The sequence below is a fragment of the Lepeophtheirus salmonis genome, chromosome 1 (assembly GCF_016086655.4).
Source record: "Lepeophtheirus salmonis chromosome 1, UVic_Lsal_1.4, whole genome shotgun sequence".
Classification (NCBI taxonomy): domain Eukaryota; kingdom Metazoa; phylum Arthropoda; class Copepoda; order Siphonostomatoida; family Caligidae; genus Lepeophtheirus; species Lepeophtheirus salmonis.
The window spans coordinates 38,553,841-38,576,774 of NC_052131.2; the positions used below are offsets into that span (position 1 = coordinate 38,553,841).

At 30.1% G+C, this 22,934-nt stretch overlaps 1 long non-coding RNA gene across 4 annotated transcripts in view; it reads right to left on the reverse strand.

Moving 5' to 3' along the window:
* Positions 1-15,605: 15,605 nt before the first annotated feature.
* Positions 15,606-22,934, reverse strand: part of LOC121127065 (uncharacterized) — a 60,688-nt gene continuing 53,359 nt past the window's right edge. For 3 of the 4 annotated variants that reach the window (XR_011782893.1, XR_011782890.1, XR_011782891.1), the window contains exon 5: positions 15,936-16,397. This is a non-coding gene — a long non-coding RNA (uncharacterized lncRNA). Of the gene's footprint in view, positions 16,398-22,934 lie in introns of all 4 variants that reach the window. The other variant, XR_011782892.1, reaches the window with a different exon arrangement.

The window sequence follows — 22,934 nt, forward strand, 5'->3', positions numbered from 1 at the left end:
CCTATACTGGATACTCAATAGGCAAAGAAAAGGATAGTCAACCGTCAGCTTATATTTTATGTTATATTTATCTAATAAAAAACCACAAGTAGTAGAATTTATGTAGTCGTCAACAGCTGAAAGACGAGTAGCTCTTTTTCACCTTTTTATTCAATAGGTTGTGCATCCGGTTATTATATAGGTCTGTGTAAAAACATAGAGTGATCATCTGAAGAAAAATTTGACACCCTCAAAAAATATAAATATAGAGAGAAGGCCCTCAAATATTTTTATGTTCTATCCTCCCTGTATTTTACATTTGATATTATTTTTCTGTAAGAAACTCTTCAGTTTTTATTAGTGTTGGGACGATAAAAAAAAAAACCTGATGCCGACTCCGATCCAATTCTTGTAACAATTCCCGATGTTCTTTAATATTTTAAATAATAGTTCAAAAATACATTTTTGCTCTGTAAATTTCTAAGAATGACAATTCATAAAATAAATTGTCATTCTTATTTAATGTAAATAATATTTACATTAAATAAAGGAAGGCGATTTATCTGCCCGGTGAGCTTTATCCAAGGCAAATTTTACCAGGGCGAGTAATCCCCCGGTAAACTTTCCAAAGGCGAGCTTTCATCGATCCAACTATAATTTCCACTGTTTGGCTCAACTAACTTTCGGCTTCAAAAAATGTGTCTTGCTTTTCCTCAGTGTAAGCACTATGTATTTGATCTCTAACCTCATAGTCATACCCCATTGAATTAGTGAATTTTTCCCCCTATCATATTTAAACAAAACGTCTACATAAAAATTAGTTGATGATTATGATTCCTACTTGTTAGTATAGATCTACTAGGATACTACTTTTTGTGTATAATGTACACTCAAATAATCATGGAGGACGAAAAATAATATGCTGAGTCATTTTTGTATAGTTAAGAAAAAAAAACTCTAAATTGACATTTTTAATCTATTATTATTATTTTCATCTCTATCCAGGAACAAAAGAAGATATTATGATATTTATAAATTTATTTTCCAAATTAGTACTCTTGATTATATAATTATATAAACGTCTTAATAAGCAGATTTTATTTCACCTTGTTAGTCTAATATACATACAATAAAATAAAATTGTGTGAATCAAAGGAGAAAGAAAAGGATGATGAAAATTTATAAATTATCTTGTGAAGGCCACATTATCCTTTTTCCAAGTGAATATTACAGTATTTATATATATTTATATTTATCATCTGTCGTTTTTCTACAAACAATGCACCTTTTATGTAGGGATAGACAAAACGTAGTTTTTAAGATCAGTATAGGAAAAAAAGGTGGAACTAATGTTTTAAAAAAAAATTATGTTTATTCTTTTGACAGACCGTAGAGGTGTTGACAACTCTCTCCGAAAAAAGAATTCGTAATTCTAAGGTCTATAGAAATACAAGGTTATACCATAATGTGCTTACGACTGATGTTTAACTTCCACCACGCTTTTAACAGTGCCGTCATAGTGTATAAGTAGTTGCGTGGTTTTTTTTTTACATTTTCTATTGTATAAAAAAAGAAACATTCTACATTCTTGGTTATACAATTTGACCAGGCCTTTATTATATTAAAGGACATTCAAACCATTGAGGATCTTCCACGTCGTAGTGAAGCACTTGAAGCTAAGTCTCAGTTTCTACAGAGGATCATTTTATCATAGAGGACTACAGCGAGGAACGAAGAAGATTGTCGGATTTCACTCCAATCCATTAGGAAAATTAAATTGAAGTTAGTAATTACTAATTAGTTATTCTGTGTTAACTCTTCAGCCTTGTCATCATCAATTCTATCATTCAATCCAAGAACAATATATTCAATCCATATATATTGTAATTACTTATAAGTTATTTGTATTGACTGTCGTTTGTTAAGATGGCTATAAATTATACTAAGCATTCTTCATCAAATAGAAGGTACTAGATGAAGACTCCTTGAAGAATGTGTGTAACGTAATCTAACAAAATATCGTGTTACTTCCTCAAAGAATAGGTTATTGTTATTTTTTAAACTTAAGTATCTTGAAACAAATACTTTATTGAAATAGAACTGATTAATCCATAGTCAAACAATTCTCATATTGACTTTTTGTGGATTTGACAAATGAAGAAAACTTCGCTCCCAATAGCATTACAGTTGTGTTAAAAAAGAACTCTTTTACTTGGAAAAAAAATGTTGGCCATGTAATTTCTGAGGAATTGCTTGACAAGGTTTTTAGACTTAGCTAGAACACAGGCACTCACATATCGAAAGTTAATTGTTTAAAGTTAAATAATGAGCCCAAAAAAAAAATATATATATATAATTTCTTTCTCTATTTTTTAACTAATGAAATGAGCAGTTTTTCGCACGTTACTTACTATTTTTATGCTACTTTTGTTTACAATATTAATATACTTTAGTCTAATGAATGTACCGGTGCAAATAAATTTTTGTATAACTTCATATCCTTCCTTAGGATACTTTTTTACAATTATGCTGATGAGTGGATCCATCACATATGGTTCGGTATCAAAAAAATCCCATGAAACTTAATGAAATGCTTCTATATTAAAGATTCCGATGGTTGAAGCAGTCCCATCTTGACTATGTTTTAAGGCATGGACTTGGAGGAACTTAGATGCTGGAAGTATTACACCCCAGAGTGGGAAATTTTTGAAGTAACGATTTGGCCACATCTCCAGCAACATAAATAAATCCTTCATCTTCACAGATTTTAGGGAGATGTAAATCATTAGATGGTTGTTCCATTGTATTTTCATCATTATTTATATTTTCCTCAATCTCCCCTTTAATGATTTGAGGATAAATTATATCATCAAAGTCTTGATAAAATTCTATGTTATCTTCTGAATCTGCTTTCCTCAAAATAGGACCTAAAAGAAGATGCAAGATTAGTAAATATAAATTAGTGCATTGATGATACTACAACCTGTAATTTGTTCAAACATAGAAATTATAAATTGGTCTCCTTCAGATCTGACGGGAGTATTCTCAAAAACCATTTTTTTGAGCCACTTATTACGAGTATCTGAAATTGATCCATGGCCTCTCCCGCATTAGGATGAGAGTAGGTTCGTTCAATATATCTTATTCTTGAAAAAAAGTTTTCATGACAATCTTGATTTAAACGAGATGTCAATATATATGGAAGGCCAATTTCATTATTTATGTATGGATACAATGATATGAAAGATTTTGAAGAAATACTTATGCCCTTTTGGTAGGGCTTCAAAGCAGATGAATTAGGTAACACCACTTCAACATTTTTATTTCTTTTAATTTAGTTCATTGTTGCAATCACATTTATCATGCTTTGGAGAATATCCTTTTGTATTTACAAATTTACTCCATGGGCACATCCAAAGTCATTTTTTGATATTGGTCGGGAGCTTCATCTCATCAAAGCACAAGACAGCTAAGTTTCCATTAGGAGTTTCGTTGGATTTGATTTGTTGAGCGATCATTTTAATAATATTTCATTGTATTCCAAGAGCTGTTTTAAAATTTCGGATCCACCGTCTGAGGGTTGTTATACTAGGAACTGGAGGTAAACCACTGGATTGAATGTAACGGTAGATTTTTTAGGAAAGAGACTTCAGTATCACTCCTTTTACAAAATCCTCCTAATTCCATTTTCCAAACCTCTTCCAATTGATAATGAGTTTACATTGAGATTTAGTAAATATCTTTTCTAGTTCTTCTTTCATCGCTTTCTTAAAATTAGATTTGGATTTTAATAATCTATACTCCGATTGAAGGATTTTCACTTTTTCGTGTAAATTTGCATTCTGTTTCCTTAGTGACTCGAGTTCTAGAATTAGTGGATCTTTTCTGGTATTAGAAGTCATACTAATTTGTATAATCCGGGATACACAAGCTTGATTAGATGTGTTAAGCGTTCCTAACACAAGTGTTTGAGTTGATTTTACGTTGGTTTTGGATGATTTGTCTAATGTGTCCAAATATATTTCACTAGAATCTTCTTCAAAATGGTCCACTATCTTTATTAATTTTTGCTTTCCTTGGACCTTTTCCAGGTATGATACCTCTGGTAGGGATAGCATCTTTTTTCAATTTTCTTTTTAAAAGTAGTCCTAGCAATTCACCTTTTAAATCCCTTTTATAAGCATTTTCCTAAAAAATGGTTCACACAAATTCTAGGGTATTTTCCTCAGGGGTCCTTTCGACGACAAGCACTTTCCCATTTTTTCCTCCTTGAGAGATTCTTTGGAATATGATGATAAATTATGTTGTTAGGAGAATCACAAATGACAAGTGCACAACTGACAGTTTCATTGCGCGAATACATTATACATTTTCGGATTGGCGAATAAGTATTATTATCGTAATAATAATAATCAATTAGTAATAATATATATATATTGTAAAATGTGAATAAGATATAATATCATACTCCAAGGATACCAAACTTCTCTCTCTTGGCCCACAACGTAGTACCAGTTCTCAATTTTGGCCTTTTGTGAATTTGTATCTGGTACCCTTTCTATTTTCTATGACGTCAAAATATCCCTCTCTTGCCCAGCAGTCGGTACGATACATCAAATTGAAAATTCTAGCAAGCCTGATAACACGATAGTCTAACCTTGTATTTCTACTAACCTTGGTATCTTCTTTTTGTGTAGTAAACAAAAAAATACTATAAAATTCATTCACATATATCTATTTAAATATAATTGTAATATTACCGCTGTTCTAATGCTATCTTAAACGTAGAATATTTTTCTCTTTATAAGAGTAATACACATTATCCCCCAAAATTGTAAAAAGATAAATTGATGTTAACAAGATTTTTAATTCAGTAGTATCATAAGTATCTCACCCGCTTTCTATTTATACTCTACAAAATGTCCATTCCTACTTATTAGTATTTTGAACGTTGAGTTCGAATGAATTTCTTGTTGTTGTTAAGCTGTGAAAAAGTTCCTATTATTAAATGAAAAAAATTAATTTTGGATCGTTTATAGTCTTTTTGAAAAATCACCCCAAAATATCTTATTAGGCAAACATTTCGGATGAAAAATAATTCTTATCTAAGAAATGAATTATGCTTGGTCACTTAATAAAGTAATAAGGAGTAACAAATGAGGCCATAAAAACCTTTGACTCTCTTTCTAGGGCTTCAAAGTATGTCCTTAATTGAATATTTCATATGTATGTTACTTTTATGACACCTCCATTGAATCCTTCTTCATAAATATATGCATGTAATCTCCCTCATGAGGGATCATGTTATGATTAATAAAACTTCCCCCCTCACTAATTAGACAAGAGCCTTAATCAATATCTAATTATGTATATTCCTTCGATTGACTATGACTACTCAAGGTCTACATAGTAGGTATAACATACGAGCACACTACAATATATTCTCTCTTCTCCTTGAGTCCTGATCAAATTCATTTCAATAACTTAATAAAAAATATTTTCCTTTCTATCTATAAAAGTGCATGCATTTCGTGCAATAAAAATGTTTGCACTTCTCAGAGTCCCTTCGCCATTAATTATCGGAGTGAACTAACTACCTACCTACATTACTAATCCATATCCTCTGCCTGCTTGCTTGGTGCAAGACAGAGAAATAATCTCCATTTTTCTTCTAATCCACTTATTGAATAATTTATTTAAACATTTATATTTAGGTCATAAAAAATTTACGTTGTAATTCCTTTTTCTACGTTCATGAATATGTACGTAGATATATAATTTCTTATAATTTATTGTGGCAGAGGAAGGAATTACTGGAGAGACAGAGAGAAGTAAAGACATAAAATAAACCTTGAGTACATATGAGAAACAGATATATACATTTTTGTGCTCAAAAGTAACTAGGTAAATTCACTACTGCCTTTTTAAACATAAAACTGCCACTCATGTATAAATAATAAGGGGTCAGTCAAAATCTTACCCATTGGTTGCTTATTGAGAGTCTGAATGGAAGATGAAAAAAATGGACGATTAACGGAAAAAATCAGTTCATTTCTTAAATGAACACAAAATTTCAAATTTTGTGTTCATTTAATTGTCTAAAATAATACTTTTTTGTCCCCTAAGAATGCCGAAGGCATCATAAATGATTATATAACTAACTAAACAACTTTCATAAATTCAACCAAAGGGAATTATCAGAGGAAAAATTATTTAGCTACTTTATCTGTACTATTTTAAAATGGACATCTTCCGACGGGTAAGCAGTTTTTTTGAAGCCAACTAAATTATTCAAAAATGGATCACAGGTTCGTCGTTTCGTTTAATAAAGTGATTGAATGAGCACCTGAACGGAAAAAGTGTAAAGACAGTTGAATATAAAAAGCTATCTTGATGTATTGTTGAGTATATTGTAAATATATAATGATAGTTTAATTGCTAGGTCTGGTTTAATGATTTGAGAAGAGAGATTGGGAAATATAGAAACCAAAAATCCCTTATAATGGACTTTGTGCGAACAATTCTAGAGACAAAATAAGATATTTAAAAGAGGCAGTGGGATTCAACTGTCTCCAGATATGACATAGGTATGTATTTGTAGAATCCAAACTTTGCATTAAACTTAAATTCTGGTTTAAACATTCTATTACTTGATGTATGTGTTTATTCTAAGAATTTAAACTGACAGAGAATTTAGTGACGAAAAAAACCCGACAAAAAACAAATAGACTCCAAAACATGCTCTCAACAAGTATGTATAAATTATTCTATTTACATGCACCACGTACTTCCTACCTCAGAATTAAATTGTAAATGGATATTGACTTAGGTTTTCCATTACTTTTTATAATATACTTTTTTTTTTTTGAATTTTTGAATTACTTCATAGGGACCGTTAAAATGAGGTGTTAGAGAAGATCTAATAGGAGGGTTTAAAACATTCACTTTTTTGACCTGCATTAATCCTTCATTGATTTCATTATGTGTTAAGACTCATTTTTTAAATTGAGTATAGTGTTAAATTTGTATTTAATTTCCAGTTTATTTGGAAGCAGTGTCCATGTTGAACAAATTTCTTTTCCAAATACCAATTCTGCAGTAACATCAATTCATTCCAGATTTTACTGTTGTCCTAAGATCAAGCAAGATCCTGGGTAATACATCAACCCAACTGCGGTTTGACTCCAGTAATTTGCATCAAATAGCGTCTTTAAGAGTTCTGTGTTCTCGTTCAATAAAAAGTCAGGAATCTTATGAAATATATCTTCGGATATAGTATTTACTAAGGAGATAGTTATATTTTGTTTTTCCTTGTGTTATCTTTGCTTTCTCAAATTAAGCCTCTACTTGGAAGATACTTTTTAAACATTTAAACTTAGAATTGAATAGAAAAACAATTATCTTTTATTTATGTTGATCTACATATTTTACAAAGTGGTTATTAATTAATGTGTTATCATATCTAATTGATATTACTTCATTAAATTATATAGTAGTGAAGAAATGTTATTCCCTTCCTTTTTGTCAGTAGTACAAATTCCAATTTAATGAATATTATTATAAAGCTTTCATAATTGCGTTTTCGCTTTCAATTTATTCGATAAAAGGGATATCCACTAAAGGTTTGTATATGTTGTGATTGATGCTCTAAGCATGATTATTATTTTTAAACAGTTTGTTAGGTTTTTGAGACAAATAAGCTTTCTAGTAATTTTGATACTATGTATTTATTTGTAGCATTAAAAAAATAGAACAGAATATATGTGCACCGTAACCCTAAAAGATATATATGTTCCATTTGAAAAAAAAAATGTGGATTTAAGCAGAAATAACTTGTTGAATGAAAGTTTTGCAACTGGAGTAGAAGCGTACTATTCCATATGTTGTCCCTCATTCAATCATTCTAAAAAACCTTGCTTGCCTAGTGTCTTGCATCATTGTTTACATAGTAAGGAATGGCACTAGAGCTCTTGTGCATCTCACTCCACTAATTTGGATATTTACTCCACTTCTAGGTAAGCAATGTACAAGACAATATTATCATATATATATATCAGTTATAAATGAGGCATGTTAATGTTAAAAAATCCTTAAAGAGTACAAGTACATTTATTCAATAGAAAATTAAATGTTGATTTAAAAAATGGATTTGAGTTCAGTCCCATTCTGAAAAAGAACCATGTTAATGTTATCAACATATATTTTTTTTTTAAATTGTTTTTCTTTGATACTAATGAATATCATCTTAGTTTTGAGTTAAAATGAACCAATTTGATTGATAAATATATCACACCTTTGATTAAAATCAATATTTTTTCTATTTATACATAGAAAACTGTTAAGAAAGACTATGGATTTTATTTATTTCAATTCCACACGCGAGGTTGAGTTGCAATAAATAAATGATTGCATTTCTATTAAATCTTGATTGTCATAAAAAAAAGATAATTGACACTTTAGTTTACAATATATATTTCCACTAAGCTTCCAAGGGAGATCTACGACCTTTCATATTAAAATTTATTTATAATAATATTGATTTGAAAAATATTTTACAGATAGATAGCCGAACAAATTATGTTAAATAATGTAGAGCTTAGATTGTGAGACACTTATCGTTTGAGTATTTTAAACTTCATACATACTAAAAAAATAATTCCTCACTTTGGACACTTCGATAAGGCCAGACCACTATGTTTTGATGAACAGTTTATCTCCTAGTAATTAAACATTTTCTTTACCAGTGTTTCGAATTATTTTATATACTTTTGGGATTAATTGGTAACCTTCTTATTTTAATTACTTATTTTTTTTTTTTTTTTGAAAAAGAGTCAACTATGTCCCCTTAGATATATCCGCTGATGCGATGGCTTCTAGTGACTAGTATACATATCGATATTAAATAGTTGTTATGAAATAGGAGTTAATATAAAAAATTTGTGTACATTATATGTGGATTTAAGTCATTTTTGATTTGTGAGTACTTCTCCCACATACAAGTTGCTTGCAATCCAAAGAATTACGGTGCATTTACATATTTACAAGGTGGTACAGATTTAGAGTCCCATTAACTTTAACGTAATTAAATTAAGATTATGGTGTGTAGAGGTTTCGTTACCCAAGTCTGAAATATTGCAACAGGGTTTTGTCAGAAAAAAATATTGCAACTGAAGTGTAATAACAGTGCAAAGATCATTTTGTGTACTTTTGACTTCCCTTTGCACCTGATCTTGACCGCCTTGAATTTGCATTGTATGGTCTAGGGGGAGGCCAAGACAGTTTGAATGCTCAGCAAGAACTCCCTTATGGCAGCCGCGGAGACAAAATATTATGAAAGACATTGTACGTACAGGCTGCAACCTAGTGACAAAGCTCAAGTTGCTCAAAAACAGGGCAAGTACATTAAAAGAGAGATTGGTCAATTTTGGAACAATATTAAACCTTTCAAAAAGAGCAAGGACTGTTTGTACTTTATAAACTTGCTGCTGTGCTCAAAATTTAAGGGATATACGGAATGTGTGAGTGCAAGGGGTGGGTGCCACTGGTCTTTGGTCACGAGTTCATAGCAGTTCTTCTCAAGTTAAAGAAGAAATGTGTTGCATATATGGCAGTAGGACTCTGGACACTGCCATATATCCAGTGACCCCTAGTTACCTGGGTGATCCAAGGGATCATAGTCTGTTCCATCACTTGTTGATCTGCAATTGATTATTAATTAGATACATAACTACGGTGCATCTCCGTTCCTCCTTTTTGAACTGAATCTCCGGCTACTCCAAGTATAGATCTTCCATTCTGATGTAATTAGACTGAATAAATGTGTTACGCGGGGTTTAAAAAATATATCAAGACATTTTGTTCCATGGCGACCCAAAGAAGGGGTAGATTAGATCTTCATGTCCCGTATGTAATACTTTTTCAATTCCAACTAATTAAATATTCATAAAAATATCACCCTGGAAGAATTAATCGTTTATTTATCTCTCTTAAAAAGGAAATAATGTGGAAGGGCTTTCTAAAATTAGAAAATCAAAGTTATTTTGTATTACAAGAATTACAAATTAGGGAAATGAATCAATTAGTATTTTATGTATTTTATTTTTTTCATTTTTTACTTCTTTTTGGCAGTGGGATTTTTTATTTAATAGAAGATGTTCTTTTCCAAAATAAGTAATCAAAATAAAATCATTTTTTTTACTTTATCTTTTTTCATTGATAAGTTATAGCTTTTTATTCTTCTTTTTCAACTTGGATGGTGCAAAATACTTAAATATTTTTGATTATATTTATATTGTGTAACGTACGTGATGAAGGTAGGTAAAATATAATAGTAATAATAATAATAGCAAGAAATTGCAAATTTTCAAACCAAAAAAGCTAAACTCATCCATCAAGAGCTTGAAATATTCTATCTATATATATATCTTCTTTTTTTTATATTTCCTTTCAACCTATCACTTTAATCGACCCTTACACAAAATGAAAAAAAAAAACATATTCTATAATTGCAAGAATTACATTTTAAAATAGTTTCTTGAGTCATAATTTAGGAAAAATCCATATGACTTATTATGTAGTACATAAAAGATGGCTTTTGTAGAACAAAGCTTTCCTGTTTTGTATCATATCATAAATTGTATAAGAAAAATATGTTATATTTTTATAAATTAAATATCATATCAATCTATTCTTATAAAAAGTTTGTTGAGAGTGACGTTTCCCACTATTATCAATTGAGCATAAGTCCAAACACATAAAGTTTGCTATTTTTTTGTAGAATGGGGTTCCTTGTTATTAGTATTTATATAAGTTTTTGGTAAATACAAAATTATATTTGATAGAAAAGGTTTGGGATTTCACCTCATCTATATTTAGAGCGTAATTTGTCCTCATACCCACGTATGAAGGTTTCGATCATTTATATCAATTACATAATTTGTGGAGTGAGGTTTCCCTGTAAAATAAGGTATATATTTAAAAAAATTAAAGGTTTTCCCTTGTGTTGTCACTCGACTTGTCAGTAGGTACAATTATTAGTCTTTATATTTCATAGATAGATTTTCCAAAAAATAAGGGCTTCACACTGAATATTAGTGATATTACGATTTAAAAAAAAAAAATTCTTTTTGTAACTTAAAAAAATAATGAATACCAGTAATAAATAAGAATCGTAATAGCAAATGAAACCTTATTTTCCCGATCCAGTTCTTGTTCCCAAATTCCATTAAAAAAAAGAACACACTAAATTTATCCGATTCTGATTAATTGCCCCATCACTACTGAATCTATAATCATACTTTACAAAGTTCAAAAATTTCAATTGGAAGTAGATATTTGTTGAATGAAGTTTTCCTGCGTATTGAATATATGTATAGGAAGAAAAAATACAAAACACTATATTAGTAATTTATTATCCCTTATGCTTTTTAATACATCCCTTGTATGAATAATATATGTATATAAATCCATTCTTAAAATGACTTTGTTTACTGAGGGTTCCCTTCTTATTTAAATACAGAAAATGTTATGATTTCACTCTTTATGTATTTAATAAATATCAGATATTTCACACAAAGACCTTTGAACGACAAAAAAAAAAACCGAAAAACCCCAAGAAAAACCCATATCAAATCCTCTCAACATTTTAAGGTCATATGTATCATATTTGATACATGAGTAACATAATCCTCAATTTGAGCAGTTTAAAATTTTTTGTATTAAAAACTTCATTCATGCAATTGAATCATAACTTTATTAAAATTATGAATAATATAATAGAAATATATACAAACTTGTTAATTTTGACTAGAGTTTACATTTTTGTAAGGAAAAGAAGAGCGCGAAAAGAAGGCATATTGTATAACTGAATTAAGAACTTTGTTAATTTAAGCTGTTTGTTTTATGATTTTGTAGGGATAAAATGAAATAGTTCTACATATAAAGAGGATAATCTTCTACATTTAAAATAGCATTAGTATAGGGGAAATATTATAATTATATTTAAATTCAAATATATGCATTTTTGAAACAATTTAAACCAAAGATAGGCCAGATGTCTTTCTTCAGAGGGAGAATTTAACGCCTCGACGACGAATTAATTATTGAACAAAAAAGAAGAAGAAGCACAAACAACATCCGTTTTACCTTTTTTAATCATTAAATCTCTTCTTTTCATCACAAAAATGTCAACTCAACTTATGACATTCCGTACTTGATAGTAACCTAAAACAATGAGTTTGGGGTTTTTTTTTTGTTACGTAAAAATAGTTCATTTAAATGAAAAAATGAACATAAACAAGGTCATAACATTTTTGTTCTTAGAGCTGAGCAAGAAATTTTTTGACTTTGTGGGCATTAAGAAGATTTTTGAGAAGACGTCCCTACCTACAAGAAACATAATAGGTATGGAACATCATAACTATTTTTATCTGATGGATCAAATAAATAAATAAGAAACAACATCCTTCTTAAAGATTAATTATACCCCTAAACATAGAAAGCCAATGTCACTGCAAAAAGAAGAATTTTGTTTTATTCTTCTAGTACAAAAGTAAAACAGAGAGGCAAGCAATTATAATTAGTCATTATTACATTAGAGTAAATGCCCCATTTTCTTCTTTTTCTTCTTAACGAAATACTTAAGTGGGTCATCAGGATTCAAAAAAAAAAAAAAAAAAGAAGAGGAAGAGAGAAAAATAAGGGAAAGAGAACAAAATGGTGGAAGAAAGTCACCTTCAACTCATTATGAAATACATCTCTTTATGTAGCCATTATGGTTGTAGATATATTGGAATTCAAATTAAACTCTGTGAAAAAGAGGGAGTTTTATTAAATTTGAATACTGTATACTTATGAATAAAGAGCGTTTTATTGTGACATCATCATCATTGGTCTCGGCCATCTAGGAACTTGCCAAGAAACAACTAAGTTTTCCTTTTTTCATTAATAAAAAGAAAAATGGCAAACTATTAAGATGTCAAAATATACCGTCTCTCTAACGCCTAGTTTTATTAAGTATAAATTCGACCCCCTATGTGATGTGTTAAAAATATATTATTACATTGTTAAACAATCTTATTTACATAGTGTATGTAGACAATACATTTGCAAAGGTCAGATATTTTTTTCCAAATAATTATCAAAAACAAAATAATTATAAAAATCTAGCCATTTCAATGGAAACTTCAGTACTAATTACTTTTATTTTATTCAAATATCCTTATTTATTATCGGAATCAAGTATTCAATCAATGCTGATTTTTGGAGAGCATAGGGCGTAGAGTACCCGACTGCTTGTTTTTGATCAGAGTCATATCTGATTAAAAAAAAAAACAATAAGAATTTAACAAATATCGAACTTTTCTAAAAAAAGGTCCTTTCAAAAAATTAAGTATTATTTGCTAAGGATTAATTCATTTGAAAAAAGAGAGATTTTCTAAAAAAAAAGTGCATATTTTTAAAGAGAATTAATCAAATTAAAGAAAAAAAAAATTGGCACGGAAATATATTTTTGCCCAACCCCACACAGACTCTAACCGGCCTTGTACTCAATACAATTGTCAAATCTGTCTAAATTTTTGATGTAATTTAATGAAGCTTCATTAATGTTTTTTTGGAACACTTTGTTCATTTTACTTACTAAAACTATCAAGTTATATTGAGTTATGATGCAATTTCTGACGTCAGTCTAAATAACCTTTAAAGAAGGAGTATGTAGAGGTCATGGTTACAAACAATTTTATGTATAAAGATGCCGCTACTTTATTTTGATAGAGAAAGAAACCATTTTGTATATAAGTATGTCATATTTATTAAGAAAGACAACTTGGTTAGAAACGGAAGAAAGATAGAGAGATAAACGAACTACGTACCTATGTATACCTATATATATAGGTATACAAATACAACCAATTCACGCGTCACATTATAAATCCAATATGATTTATCTCTTTCTCTCTTTTCTGTTCCCCAACTGAAGGAAAAACTTATAAAGAATCTAAGAAAATAAAAAATAAAGAAACATATAAATAAATATATTATTGGATATAAATAAATATATCATCGTCAACCGACATGAACGTGGAAAAGAGAAGGTTGGAGAAAAAGAGATATATCCTATATATATATATATATAACCAATAATAGGTTGGTATTATATATAAAAGAAGAGGTCATGACAAGAAAATAAAATAAAGAAAGAAAGGCAGGTACATAAATAAATATTCCATTATTTCATATTATCCAAGTTGTAGAAAAAGTGGGATTACCGGCTTGTAAATAAATCCCTCTCTTCATAATACAAAAAAATAGGGTAACACCGAGGAAATAATAACTCTGATACTCAATTTTTTAATCAAAATACGGGAGGCAATAGGTAATTTGCAATACATATCTCCTTATAAATTATATATATCGTTGAAAATCCCTAATTTTCGTCAATACCAACGTTAAAAATATATGGAGCATCCGAAGAGTTATAAATCTTAGATGTGAGCGTGATTTTTAGATGTAGGTAATATGAAGAATATTATTTCCACGAGCTGTCGTCATTATTTTTTCATTCTTCATGAGGGAATAATACATTCGTGTAAGTCGTTGTTGGATTTTTGTGTATGTTTATTTTCTCTCCCTCACGTCAAAATGAAAAGATAGTAAGAGTGTTAAATCAAATGACATGCTGGAGTCTAAAAAAAGTGACATGTTAACCCAAGCAATTTGAATAATGATTTAAAGTAGAGTAGCTTAGTTATCATGACATGAGAAGCAGCAGCTGCACTGTTTTAATGGCAAAAACTCACAGACAGATGTATTTTAAATAGGAATCAACTACTTTCTTGCCATTATCTCACTGCAGACTCTATGGGGGGAATAAACATTGTTTGCTTATATATCCAAGAGTTGTTCCACCGTCTTATGGTTAAGATATTGAGAAAAATACTTAACAACACACATAAGCTGTTTTCGTTTAAGTTATTTTTTCATTATTACTCCATAAAAAACCGAAGATAATGTTCATACTGTCGTAATTTTAGGAGAGTCTGAGCCAAGTGTTACTTGGGTCTATTAACAAACCTTACGAGTCCTATAATGTTTTACAATACTAATATGTATTATTCTTCCATTACTAAAAGAAAATAAATAAATAAAAGGGAATCTGCAAGTCACACACGATCGAATGAATCAATTTTGGAACAATGCAATGGAACGTATATTGTAAGATCCTCAAACGTCAACAAGAATCCTTGGCAAATTGAAAGTTTTTTTCGGTAACTGGAGTTTTTTTGTTTATAGAAGGGAAATAAATTGCCATGAAAATGAGCATTTAAAAAAGAAAATAATTCAAGTTACATTTTGAAAGGAACAGCGTTGGTGTAGAATATATTTTCAAAACTATAATAAAGAACTGAAAGGTTCATTGAAATCTATGTAATTGGATAACTATTCTTTTATTCAATCTCACTGGAGGAGGTAGTGTCATTATATATATAAATATCATAGTATAATAGTTATTAATTATAATAATTAATCAGTGTATGCATATATATAATCATGAGTTAACTATATAATATAAATAAATAAATAATTAATTAATTAATATGAAGTATGTATGCATATTAATATTCTTATTAATTTTATAATCCTTTATTGTTCAAAATGGTTTTCAAATCATTCAATCACTCGGATTGATTAAATATAAATTATGAGATTTATATAAATGATTCAATTCATGGATGTATGTAAATCTTTATAACAGATGATGTTTTCATAAAACGAAGGTTCTTGGAGAAAAAAAGAAGAAGAAGAAGTCGAAGTTTTCAACTCCAGAGATAAGGGGTGTGTATGGTATATCAATGTTGGGGAAGAGGAGGAGGCGAATGTGCTGCGGCAGATTGGTGATGTCCTCCGGTTTGAGTCCTAGAGACGTACGTAATAGATTTACTACGGAGTTTTAATTCTTTCTTTTTTTATTTTGGATTTATCACAATCAAAATATCACTGGGTAATAAATTCCTTCATTCCTTCCTTCCTTTCTAGGTGAGCTGTGATTGAGTGGTGTGATCAAGTCTCTTGTGTTTCTTCTGATCCATAAAGAGAGTCAATACACACACGCACATAGACATTAAGTATCCTATGTTTCGGCCTTTTAATTAAACATATTATGCAGGTGTTTGATACTTATTCTTCTTGCATCACCATATATCAGGAAATATAAAAAGTCCTTGAGAGAAGGAAGAGTATGGTCCTAGCGAGTAGGTTCGTCGGTACTGACATGGACAGTGATAAAAAGATCCAAATTGCGTTTGGGTTTAGTCTTGCGGAGGAATTACACAAATCATCACTGCAAGTACAGACCTGAGCATCTCCGTCTTCAAGGCAACGCTGACTCGCTTCCATCCAGCAAGCTCGGAGCAACACAACTGCAAAAAAATAAAATATGATTCGTCAATTATAAACATTTAGATAATAAATACAATATATTTTTAACAGTCCCTTGAAAAAAACACAAAGAATCAAAACAGACACAAGATCAAAGGGCACAACTCAGCAGCATGATATTATAATATACGATGTAGAGCTAATACTGAACATTCACCAGAGTTATTAGGCATCTAAAATTAAACAAACTTTGCTTTAATCTTATTGAAGATATCCCCCAGAAAATCCTTACTATTACTCAACGTTTTATGACTACATTCGCACGCAGTGTTGTCTCGGTCCTCATTTATTCTGTCCAGTCAGTCTTAAGACTCTCAAACCTTTGGACTGGTCTTTAATTGTCGGGCCTTGGAATTTTTTATATACAAATATCGATGGTTTATTAATCCAAATAAGATATCAAGTAAGAAGATTGCATCATATTTAGCAAAAAGTATTCATTTTTTCATTATAATGCAAAATATAAATATTATGTATTTACTTGCTTATATAATTTATTATATTAAATAACAGGGTAATTAAAAAAGAAAAACTACCCTCAATGACGTGACGAGGCATGAATTTTACCCCCATTAAAGAGCGATACGTGAGACCGGACTGAACCACAGTTCTAAATAATTACCGACACAAAGCACTACTTACACCTAATTACTCAAAAGTTAGATGTCATCTCCTCAAGAATAAAATAATAACAGCTTGAGAAAATAAAAACATTATTCAGGTTGCCAAGAACCAAAAAATAATTAGAAATTACAAGCACAAGCTATAATAAAGTTCATCTATTATGTGTACCAACTGTGAACATGTGGAAGGGGAGACACCAAAACTTTCGTACATACTTTATATATGGGGGGTTAGGAGGTCACTATACTTCATCGCAATGAATCCGGCAATATATGTATTGTCGGTGTACAGATAGGTAATGGTAGAAATTTGCCGGAATTCAAATTTAAATAGCTACAGAGTATTATAAGAACACATTTATGGCATTGTCCATATTCGAACCTCCTTTGAATGGATGTACAATGTCAGTCTTGTTTACCTTTTTCTATCTAACGAATTTAAATAAGAATAACAGAGACCCTACTTGAAATGAGAAGTGAAACTATTTTTCAATGATATTTACAATAAATATACAAAAAAAAATAAACAATTCATAACTAAAATATAAAAATATTTCGTTTCATCAAAAAACTATGTCAAAAATAATGTTTTTTCACTAATAACTAGGTATTATCATGGAATTCTAGGGACATGAAATAATCAGGCTTGCAGCTTAGCTTGTTTTTCTTTATTTCCCCCTTTTGAAGAAGGAATGGAGTAAAAAATTATGTGGCCTTTTTTTTTTAACCAATCACTCCAATCTCCGTAGAATTCCATAGTATTCAAAATATATATTATGTACAGGGGAGTCCACGAGGAGTGGGCTGGAATGGCTGGCCCCCACCCCCAAAAAACTTATAATTATAAATCATGATTTTTTTTTTTTTTTTTAATTGAATTTTTAATTTTTTTTCAATAACATTCGAAAAACCAAACCCTCCCCCAAATATAATCCTGCAGACGTCCCTGGAGTACAAATCCATTAAAAAACAAAAAAAAATATGTATTTTTTATAAAATATGCTACAATTTAAAGTGTATTTCTATGACTTAATGAACTCTACGAGTGCATTAATAAAGCATCCCAATAAATCAAAGATACATAAAATAGTTTATCAACAGGAACGATCGCAGGGATGTCTGGGTAGAATGAACACGAGTGCATGAGGCCCAATCATCCTTTATGGTTTGTCTAAATGAAACACCCTGTTGTACATACAATAATACATAAATGTTTATACAATTCCATTTTTAACAATTTAGCAGAACCTTATCAGACATTTGTAATTATGTATTTGTAAAAATAAATCCGTGTCATGCAAAAAAACAATTACATAAGTATATTTTGTAAATAGATCGATCCTAATCTACATTTTGTAAAATATTAGGATATACATGTACATAGTAGGTGCAATTGTTTAGTGACATGTTTTAGGTCGATTTTCGGTGGAGCAACGGGAAAAATATAAGTACTTCCTATTGGTCGTATCGTTTTTCGTGGATTTGGTGGAGTATGATTTCATAGTTCTACGTTCACTCTTTACCCAATACTAGAATAAAAATGAACCTAAACACTCAACGACAAACGATATCGAGAATCGGCAAGGGTTCATAGAGCAATTAGGCATAGCCAATCTTTGCTCGTTGCACCACTAAAAATTGAACTTTTATATTTTTTCGAAAAGATGTTTTTGCTAGAAATACAGGTCAAATATTGAGGCTCCTGCAACAAACCATTATCGGGGCTTCCGCAGGATTATATTTGGGAGGGTGGAGTATGGGTTTTGGCATTTTTTTTTTTTTGGAAAAAAAACCAAATATTAAATTTCCAAATCTACAAAAATCCACAGCTATTCCCAAAAATTACAACAATACTAGTTATTCAAAAAAAATTGATTTTTTTGCAAAAAAGATTCAACAATCAACAGCTGTTCAAAAAAGAAATTTTTGGAAAAAAAAACAATTTTAAATAATAAATTTTTAAAATCCATAGCTATTCTCTAAAAATTAATTTGATTGGAAAAAAAAATTACAAATCCATAGCTATTCACAAAAAAAAAAAAAAAAAAGAAGAAATCAAGATCCACAGCTGCTCGTTAAAGATTTTATTTAAATATTAAATTTTTTGCCAAAAAAAATTACCCTTTTTTTTGCATAAAATTTTTCAATTTCAGCACTTTTAAAAATTAAGAAGTCTGAAATGTTTTCAAAGTAAGGAAGCTGAAATTTCCAAATTCAACGTACATTTGACTTTTTAAGCAAAGCATTGTAATTTAACTTCTCTGCTTTTATAATTAAAAAAAAAATTACGACAAATATTGACTTGTAGGGGCAACACACATCAAGACAAAATTTCATAAAATCCTCGATCCTCGAGTGCAAAGCAGTGAATAATAAACACAAATATCCCTTTGTATTTAGCAAGGACATTGGCAGGATTGACTCCGATGTCTAACAAGGACTTATACTATTAACAATTGTTTTAAATTTGCGTGAGAGTTTTTTTAGTATTTGATAATCTAAAGAGTGTTTATACACTAAAAAACTGTTATAATTATTGAGAAGAGAGTGTATAAGAATAAAGTATCCGTTTGTAGTAACAAAAGATGGAGTAACACTGGTGATTTGTTGGGGGTATACTTGAATATTACTCTATACTAGGGATCGGCAACCCACAGTTCCGGAGCCGCTTTCATCCTGATGCCGTGGTTCTGGGATAGGGTTGAGTAAATAGTAACACATCAGTCAAGCGAATTATTGTTGCTTAAATTTAGGTCAAGGCTCCGATGAAGATGATTGGGATGACAGCTAACAACATTTTTTGTTTGCTACATGTATTATACGAATTTAAGTGCAACTTTTTAATCATTTTAGATGTCAAAAAGTATTTGCAGCTCTCAATGATTTATTTTCCGTGGTAAACGGATCCAAATGGCTCTTTGAGTCTAAAAAGTTGCAGACCCCTGCTCAATACTCAATACTATCCAAATAGTAGCCTTTTTACTGAATAGACAAGCTGCACTCTGCAAAGGGAAGAAAAAGTTGAATACGTGAAGAGAGGAAATGACAAAAAAAAATTATTAAGGGACGTTCGTAGAATCAGTATTCTAATAAAAAAGCGACACCTTACGTGGGAAAGGGATACTTATAATACAAGGACTCTACTAAGTGGTTCGGCACTTTGTTTTAAAGCTTTCCACCAATGCATTCAGATAGTCGTTCTTGAAATCGTAGCTACCACTCTTTGGAAATTTAATCTGTTATAGTAAGGACACATAATGTTATTGATTGGGAAAGAATTCCTAAGGCTTATGTATTAATAATAATATTATTAAGGTAAGGGATTTTATTTATAGGATTGCTTGAAATAGGAAATTGATGTTTCCATCCATGACAAACTCTTTCTCACTACACTCTTACACAAACAACATTGTATGTACGACGTACATATGTGCCCATAAATCAAAGTGAGAATCTACTCCTGCTGCATCTGAATGTACATAATATGTGTATACTCATACAATTCTACATAAATCAAAGTATCTCACCCCCCTCTTTCTCTCACTCACACACCAATATCTCAATAGACATCACCAACCAACTAACCGACCACCAACGCTCTACTTCCACCCAATAATGATAATCAAAATAATAATAAGATGAACAACATTAATAATAAAGAAAAGCAACTCATAAATTAATATAAAATCAGATTAGGTAAACGACGTTATAAGTATGTGTGTACCCCCCTATTTATATCTACCTACCTACCTACCTATTGAGGGATTGAAGGAAGAACGCAAAAATCATAACAGGGGGTCTTTTTTGAAGAAAAAAAATCAAAAATCCACACCTATCCACAAAAATTATACTTTTTTGAAAAAAAGTTCAAAAATCCATAGCTATTCTCAAAAACTTTCAAAAATCTACAACCAATCACAAAAAAAAAAAAAAATTAAAATTTCAATATTCAATTTAAAAAATTGAATTTTTTGGAAACAAATTTCAAAAATCCACAGACCTTCAAAAAAAAAAAATTAAATCTCAAATATAAATTTTTTCCCAAAATAGTTAATATTTGAAATATTTTTTAGAAAAAATTCATAAAATTAATGCTTATTCATAGAAAATTACATTTTTTGGAAATTAAAAAAAAGATTCAAAAATGAAATGAAATTTTTCTATTTTTATTATTTAGTAAAAAAGAAAAAAATCCTTAATTTGAGGGAGGGCTAAAGCAAACAAGCAAACAACTTTGAGAATAGGACAAACACGTTTACCTTTTTTATCCCCTCGCAACAACATTAAGTGTCAAAGGGGAAAGGGAAAAATTTGAAGAAAAGAACAGACTGATGTTAGCTACACTTCTGTATTTTACTTAGTGCCAACTGTTAATTATTATAGAAGGATTCATTATTATTTAGATAGTAGCATTTAGAGAAATAGATATGTATTTCTTTCTTTATGGACATTATTTACAATATACATTGAATTAAAATCTTTGATTTATATAAATTAACTTAAATGTCAAAATCCTTTGTATGTAATACCCCTTTTGAGTTCATAATACCTGCCTTAAATCATACAAACAAGCATACTTAAGAATATGATTAAAATAGACGTTGTTATATTTGTAGAGAAGACCTGCAACATTTGAAATTATAGTTGTAAAAGATATGATAATGGAAGAGTGCGAGTCTTTTTGCTGTTCCCCCTGAACAGTGTTTCTTATTTTCCAAAGCTGATATCATTGTTATTTTATTCTTGAAGAGATAACATCTAAAGTTAATATTAACGTGCAGTAGGGAAAAATAGAACTGAGAATTTGCTGCAGAGTAAATATTGGAAGTCCTTGTTGGACTCGGAGTAGAATTGAGGATAGGTATCGGAGTAATTCCTGCCTTTATCATTGTTAAATACGGAGTATTTATTTCCTTCATCTCATAGCTGCGCATAGGAGATCTAATGAAACGTCATTATAGCTAAACTGTTCTCTTTCCAAAGCATTCTTTCAATTGTCAGGGTGTTCATGTTAATTTTCTTTTAGCATACCATTAGGTCATATTATTTACAAATAGCTGCAGCTGTTCCTTTTTCTCGAACATCAACAAGATACAGCTAGTGCTAATACTCGATTCGAGACAGAATATTATTTAGAGACTAGTTCAGATGGAATTAGTTAAAATTTTAACTAATAAGAGTCACATACTGAAAGTATCATACCAAAACCAACACTATCTAACCCCATAAATTTTACTTGTAAATTCTGCCCTCTCTTTTTAAAATCTATCATCCACATGTGAACAACCACCATTTTTTTGATTGTGATAGAACTGTTTAGATTAACTATGTAGTGATGATTAAGTCAAGTTACTTTGTTTGCTTTACATACAATAAAGTTCATGACTCATTTATCAAAGGAAGCAAATCTAGAAAACATAATTTATGTATTCTGTGGAGGGAAGGCAAAAAACTGAAAACATGTGCATAATAGGTTTTGCAAACAAAGGGCAGAATTGTAATTATAAAGGAGATTATTGTGAAAAAAAACTTAATACCTTTTGTAAGACTTTTCTTCAAGATATGGGATAGAAATTGTTTTTAAGAGGTGAAAGTGCTTTTAGTAGATAATTATTTTTCTAATGGTGCCATTAATTTGTCAATGCTTTTCTTGTTACGATCTTATCCTTGGATATAAATATATCTACCGGTATGTTAAGAAAAAAAACTGAAAATGAGCGTGGTCACCCTGAGAATTTGAAGAATGTTTGGGAGTAGAGGAGCATAGCTGTTGTGACATTTCATTAGATTAGAGCGAGGCGAGATAAGTTGCATAGGCTGGGTAGACTGGACAGAGCAGATAGGGGTAGTACAGAAATAAAATTCCCTGTACACCTGTAGAAAATCCACCATTTT